The sequence below is a fragment of the Scyliorhinus canicula genome, chromosome 4 (assembly GCF_902713615.1).
Source record: "Scyliorhinus canicula chromosome 4, sScyCan1.1, whole genome shotgun sequence".
Classification (NCBI taxonomy): Eukaryota; Metazoa; Chordata; class Chondrichthyes; order Carcharhiniformes; family Scyliorhinidae; genus Scyliorhinus; species Scyliorhinus canicula.
In genome coordinates this window covers 221,969,775-221,977,950 of record NC_052149.1, presented here as the reverse complement: position 1 = coordinate 221,977,950, position 8,176 = coordinate 221,969,775, and positions in this window count along the sequence as shown.

The window sequence follows — 8,176 nt, the reverse complement described above, 5'->3', positions numbered from 1 at the left end:
AAGTTCCGAACAACTCAACATGGCATACAACAAAAGATTGAGAAACGAACTTAACATAGAACATAGAACAGTACAGCACAGAACAGGCCCTAACCTAACCCTCCTTAACCTTACTTTTTAGGACACTACGGGCAATTTAGCATGGCCAATCCACCTAACCCGCACATCTTTGGACTGTGGGAGGAAACCGGAGCACGCGGAGGAAACCCACGCACACACGGGGAGGACGTGCAGACTCCGCACAGACAGTGACCCAGCCGGGAACCAAACCTGGGAAGCATTTATGCTAACCACCATGCTACCGTGCTGCCCTTTTTTCTTTTAGGCCAACACTTCCACCCTAACCCCGTAACCCCACCCAACACCAAGGGCAATTTTGGACACTAAGGGCAATTTTCACATGGCCAATCCACCTAACCTGCACATCTTTGGACTGTGGGAGGAAACCGGAGCACCCGGAGGAAACCCACGCACACACGGGGAGGGTGTGCAGACTCCGCACAGACAGTGACCCAAGCCGGAATCGAACCTGGGACCCTGGAGCTGTGAAGCGATTATGCTATCCACAATGCTACCGTGCTTCCAAGAAAAAGAAAGATTTAAACGAGGAAGATTATTAGTTTCTTGTATATATTTATCCAGTATTAAAACAGTTCAAGTAGAATTATAAGTGATAATGTTAAGCACAATAGACTTTTTTCCTCTCAGATTTCATATTGAATACTGTATAAAAATAGATAGTATTACTCTAGGCATTGACAGGGTTGTATTTATATATTTGTGCTTATGAAATGCAACCACAAGTGCCTGGTCTCTACACCTCATGAACAGGCTTAAGATTTTCATCTGGCAATGGATTAATTGGTGCCTGTTTTCTGTCACTGCTGGCATTTCTGAAATATTTGCACTGGGTTCATGTGGTGTGTTCAGATAGAATACCGTCCTTTCACCCCTGGGCTCTGAATCCCACCCCGTCCTTGGTGACAACAAGTAGAACTGTCATCCATTCTAAGATCTCAATGAACTTGGGCGCTCTCAACTATAATGTGTATTCACTTAAGATTGCACAATATTACAACAACCTTTGGTGCTAATGGCACTCTTAGTATTTTGGTCCTATTTTTAAATTATTTTTAAAACATGTTCGACTTCCCCCCTCAAGGAGGAGGCAGAAGGCCTCTTCACCACGAAGCATTTGAGACCAGTTGCTGGTTACTCAACGGATAAAGAGAATTCAATATTCACTAATTGGTGCTGTAATGCTCTGGATCACACAGACATGTTACTGCTTTTTATTCCTAATATTAGTGCAGTATGGTGGAACAATCATGATAAAATAAATAGTTTGTTGTTGAGGCGTTTTCAAGCAGAATGGTTCATTTGAATCTTACATCAAATGTAATTTGTGTTGCTCATCACAAACTCTCCCCCCCGAAAAATGCAAACAAGGAACATTCATTTCAGATGTAAAAATGGTGCATGAGCAAAGTCATTTCAACACTGAAAAATGTTTTACTAAATTGCACTGAAGTTGAGATCACATTATTACAGCAACAACAACTAACATTGATTGATTGATTGACTGTCACAAGGACGAAGTACAGTGAAAAACATTTTTCTGCGGCCAACATAGTATGTACACAGTAGTCAAAAAGAATAATTTACAAAGCACATTGACAAACAGGCATTGGTGCAGTGCGGAACAAGGGTCAAACAAAGCAAATACATGCGCAAGAGCAGCATAGGGCATCGTGAATAGTGTTCTTACAGGCAACAGATCACTCCGAGCGAGGGTCATTGAGGAGTCAAGACTCTGTGGGGAACATGTACACGCATCAATGAATGCCGGTGAATGAATGTCAGTGCATGAATATCAGTGAATGAATCTCAGTGAATGAATGTCAGTGAATGAATATCAGTGAATGAATGTCAGTGAATGAATATCAGCGAATGAATGTCAGTGAATGAATGTCAGTGAATGATTGTCAGTGAATGAATATCAGTGAATGAATATCAGTGAATGAATGTGAGTGAATGAATGTCAGTGAATGATTGTCAGTGAACGAATATCAGTGAATGAATATCAGTGAATGACCTTCAGTGAATGACCTTCAGTGAATGAATATCAGTGAATGAATGTCAGTGAATGAATATCAGTGAATGAATGTCAGTGAATGAATATCAGTGAACAAATGTCAGTGAATGAATATTAGTGAATGAATGTCAGTGAATGAATTAAGAGTGAATGAAGATCTTTGAATGAATATGAGTGAATGAATATGAGTGAATGAATATGAGTGAATGACTGTCAGTGAATGAATATCAGTGAACGATTGTCAGTGAATGAATGTCAGTGAATGATTGTCAGTGAACGAATATCAGTGAATGAATATCAGTGAATGACCTTCAGTGAATGACCTTCAGTGAATGAATATCAGTGAATGAATGTCAGTGAATGAATATCAGTGAATGAATGTCAGTGAATGAATATCAGTGAACAAATGTCAGTGAATGAATATTAGTGAATTGATGTCAGTGAATGAATTAAGAGTGAATGAAGATCTTTGAATGAATATGAGTGAATGAATATGAGTGAATGACTGTCAGTGAATGAATATCAGTGAACGATTGTCAGTGAATGTTAGTGAATGACTGTCAGTGAATGAATATCAGTGAATGAATATCAGTGAATGAATGTCAGTGAATGAATATCAGTGAATGAATATCAGTGAATGAATATCAGTGAATGAATATCAGTGACTGAATATCAGTGAATGAGTGTCTGTGACTAAATGTCAGTGAATGAATATCAGTGAATGACCTTCTGTGAATGAATATCAGTGAATGAATGTCAGTGAATGAATATCAGTGAACAAATGTCAGTGAATGATTGTCAGTGAATGAATATCAGTGAATGAATGTCCGTGAATGAATATCAGTGAATGACCTTCTGTGAATGAATATCAGTGAATGAATGTCAGTGAATGAATATCAGTGAACAAATGTCAGTGAATGATTGTCAGTGAATGAATATCAGTGAATGAATGTCAGTGAATGAATATCAGTGAATGACCTTCTGTGAATGAATATCAGTGAATGAATATCAGTGAACGATTGTCAGTGAATGAATATCAGTGAACGATTGTCAGTGAATGAAGATCAGTGAATGAATGGCAGTGAATGAATATCAGTGAATGAATATGAGTGAATGAATTAAGAGTGAATGAAGATCTTTGAATTAATATGAGTGAATGAATATGAGTGAATGAATGTCAGTGAATGAATGTGAGTGAATGAATGTCAGTGAATGAATGTCAGTGAATGATTGTCAGTGAATGATTGTCAGTGAATGAATGTCAGTGAATGAATGGCAGTGAATGAATATCAGTGAATGAATATTAGTGAATGACTGTCAGTGAATGAATATCAGTGAATTAATATCAGTGAATGAATGTCAGTGAATGAATATCAGTGAATGAATATCAGTGAATGAATGTCAGTGAATGAATGTCAGTGAATGAATATCAGTGAATGAATATCAGTGAATGAATATCAGTGAATGAAGATATTTGAATGAATATGAGTGAATCAATAACAGTGAATGAATATCAGTGAATGTATATGAATGAATGAATGTGAGTGAACGAATATCAATGAATGATTGTCAGTGAATGATTGTCAGTGAATGAATTAAGAGTGAATGAAGATCTTTGAATGAATATGAGTGAATGAATATGAGTGAATGAATATGAGTGAATGAATGTCAGTGAATGAATATCAGTGAATGAATGTCAGTGAATGAATGTCAGTTAGTGAATATCGGTGAAAATTCCCCGCAATGGGAAATCCAGAGAACAGCTGGTGAAACGGAGAATGCCGACGTATTCGAATGTATCAGAAATCTGGTGTGGGGGGGCGGAGAATCCCACCCTATGTTCCTTCTCCAGGGCTACTCATATGTGAATTATTTCATAGAATCATAGGATTCCCACAGTGTAGAAGGAGGCCATTCAGCCCAGCGGGTCTGTGCTGTCCCCATGAAAGACCACTGCACTTGAGCCCATGCCTCCCACCCTCTCCCAATAACCCCTTAAACTAAACTACACACCTCTGGACACTAAGTACAATTTTGCATGGGCAATCCACCTAACCTGCACATCTTTGGACTGAGAGAGGAAACCGGACAACCCAGAGGAAAGCCACGCAGACACGGGGAGAAAGTGCAAACTCCACACAGACAGTGACCCATGGCTGGAATGTAACTCGGGTCTCTGGGTCTGTGAGGCAGCAATGCTAACCCGCGTGCCACCGCAATCAGAGCAACTGCCCCCATGGGTTGTATCGAAACTGGACCTGCAGTCACCTTGCCCAATCCCTGGAGTCGATCCATGATTAGGATCCATGATCCTCCAGCATGTGACCAACAATCAGTCACCTGGGACTGAAGTGGAGCCAAAACCCAAGGAGCAAAGAGTGGGAATATTGGCCTGCAGCCTCTCACATTCCGGTTCATTGTTTTTAAGGACTATATCTGTATTAACGAGGACCAGGAAAGATGGTACTGAGAGGATTGGATATAATCTGATTTTAAGCATCTTCCAGAGGTTTAATTTAAAGGGGTAAGTCATGGCTCCTCTTGCTTCATGTGGGAAACCAGGAAGATTTCCAGTGCCTGGGACTAGCTTGTATGCAGGAAATGTCTCCAGCTGCAGTTTCTGGTAGCCCTAGTTTCAGAGCTGGAGGGGCGGCTGCGGACACTGTGGAGCATCCACGAAGCACGGAGTATCATGGAAAGCACATTTAGAGAGATGGTCACACTGCAGGCTAAGACGCCACAGGTAGGTTGGGAATGATTGACGATCAGGCAGAGCAAGAGGAAAAAGCAAGCAGTGCAGAATCTCCTGTGGTGATTCCACTGTATAACAGGTACACTGCTCTGGATACTGTTGAGGGCAATGGCCTCTCAGAGGAAACTAGCAACAGCCAAATTAATTTCACCAAGGTTGGCTCTGTTGTATGGGGGAGGAGTAAAATGGTTAAGAAATGCAGTAGTTATAGGGATTCAATTGTAAGTGAATTAAATAGGCCTTTCTGTGGTCGCAAACAGGACATTAGGATGATATGTAAGTTCCTTGGTGCTCGGGTGAAGGATGTTTCAGAGTGGTTACAGGACATTCTGGCGGGGGAGAGTGAACAGCCAGTGGTCATGGTACACATTGGTATAAACAACAAAGGTATAAAAAAAACGTCACCCAAGCACAACGCAACACCATCCGCGCTCTCAAGACCAACCGCAACATCGTCATCAAACCAGCAGACAAAGGAGGGGCCACCGTCATACTGAATAGAACGGACTACTGCAAAGAAGTATACCGACAACTCGACAGCCAGGAACACTACAGACAGTTACCCGCAGATCCAACCAAGGAACAGATCCGCCAACTCAACAGACTGATCAAGACCTTGGATCCAGACCTTCAGAGCACCCTACGTGCTCTCATCCCATGTAATCCCCGCATTGGAGATCTCTACTGCCTCCCAAAAATACACAAGGCCAACACACCAGGCCGTCCTATCGTTTCAGGCAATGGGACCCTGTGTGAGAACCTCTCTGGCCGCATCGAGGGCATCCTGAAACCCATCGTACAAGGTACGCCCAGCTTCTGTCGCGACACGACGGACTTCCTACAGAAACTCAGCACCCATGGACCAGTTGAACCAGGAACATTCCTCGTCACAATGGATGTCTCGGCACTCTACACCAACATCCCCCATGACGATGGCATTGCTGCAACAGCCTCAGTCCTCAACACCGACAACTGCCAATCTCCAGACGCAATTCTGCAACTCATCTGCTTCATTCTAGATCACAACATCTTCACCTTTGACAACAAATTCTTCATCCAGATGCATGGAACAGCCATGGGGACCAAATTCACACCTCAATATGCCAACATCTTCATGCACAAGTTTGAACAAGACTTCCTCACCGCACAGGCCCTTCAACCGACATTATACACCAGATACATGGATGACATTTTTTTCCTTTGGACCCACAGCGAAGAATCACTGAAACGACTACACAATGAGATCAATAAATTCCATCCCACCATCAGACTCACCATGGACTACTCTCCAAATTCTGTTGCATTCTTGGACACACTCATATCCATCAAGGACGGTTACCTCAGCACTTTGCTTTACCGCAAGCCCACAGATAACCTCACGATGCTCCACCTCTCCAGCTTCCACCCAAAATACATTAAAGAAGCCAACCCCTATAGACAAGACCTCCGTATACACAGGATCTGCTCAGACAAGGAGGAGTGTAATAGACACCTACAGATGCTGAAAGATGCCCTTGTACGAACGGGATATGGCGCTCGGCTCATCGATCGACAGTTCCAACGCGCCACAGCAAAAAACCGCACCGACCTCCTCAGAAGACAAACACAGGACACCACAGAGTACCCTTCGTCGTCCAATACTTTCCTGGGGCGGAGAAACTACAACATCTTCTTCGCAGCCTTCAACACATCATCAATGAAGATGAACATCTTGCCAAGGTCATCCTCACACCCCCACTACTGGCCTTCAAACAACCGCGCAACCTCAAACAAACCATTGTTTGCAGCAAATTACCCAGCCTTCAGAACAGCGACCACGACACCACACAACCCTGCCAGGGCAATCTCTGCAAGACATGCCAGATCATCGACATGGATACCATCGTTACACGTGGGAACACCACCCACCAGGTACGCGGCACATACTCGTGCGACTCGACCAATGTAGTCTACCTCATACGCTGCAGGAAAGGATGTCCCGAAGCGTGGTACATTGGCGAGACCATGCAGACACTGCGACAACGAATGAACGGGCACCGTGTGACAATCACCAGGCAGGAATGTTCCCTTCCAGTCGGGGAACACTTCAGCAGTCAAGGGCATTCAGCCTCTGATCTCCGGGTAAGCGTTCTTCAAGGCAGCCTTCAGGACACGCAACAATGCAGAATTGCCGAGCAGAAACTTATAGCTAAGTTCCGCACGCATGAGTGCGTCCTCAACCGGGATCTTGGATTCATGTCGCATTACATTCACCCCCCCACCATCTGGCCTGGACTTGCAAAATTCCACCAACTGTTCTGGCTTGAGACAATTCACACCTCTTTAACCTGTGATTATCCCTCTCTCTGGATCTGTAATGATTTGATTGCCTGCAAATGCTCGCATTCCAAGCATTGTCCGGCATCTCTGACTTTGTCTATATAAATGTTTCTGGAACATAACTCTCCATTCACCTGAGGAAGGAGCTGCGCTCTGAAAGCTCGTGTTTGAAACAAACCTGTTGGACTTTAACCTGGTGTTGTTAGACTTCTTACTGTAAAAAAAAAGGAATGAGGTCCCAAAAACAGAATATATGGGGTTAGGAAGAAATTAGAGAAGTCGAGCATCAAAGATAGTGGTCTCAGGATTACTACCAGTGTCACATGCTAGTCAGAGTAGAAATAGCAGGATATATCAGGTGAATATGTGCTGAAGATATGGGCGCGATTCTCCGCTGCCCACGACGGGTCGGAGAATAGCGGGAGGGCCTTCCTGACATTTTTCCCGACCTCCCGCTATTCTCCCCCCCCCCCCCCCCCCACCATGGCCGCCCCACGACACGAATCGCTGCTCGTCGTTTTTTACGGCGAACAGCGATTCTCCCCAGGCCGATGGGCCGAGTTCCCAGGCCTTTACGGCCGTTTTCACGAACGCAAACACACCTGCTCTCACCGTTCGTGAAAACGGCTGCCAAGTGCCGTCCCGGACAACCATGGCACCGATTGGCACGTCCGCACCATGGTGGCATGGGCCTGCGATCAGTGGGCACCAATCGCGGGCAGCGGGTCCGATACCCGCGCACTCTTTATTCCTCCGCCGCCCCGCAGGATCAGTCCGCCAACCACGCACACATTGTCTGGTCCTGCCCCAGATTTGTGGAGTACTGGACTGCCTTCTTTGAGACAATGTCCAAAGTGGTGGGGGTGATGGTGGAGCCATGCCCGAAAGTGGCGGTCTTCGGTGTTTTAGACCAGCCAGATCTATTTCTGGGGAGGAGGGCAGACATAGAATCCTGTTCGGCTGGCGGTCAGCAGCAACACCTAAGGCTGCAGACTGGCTGTCTGACCTCT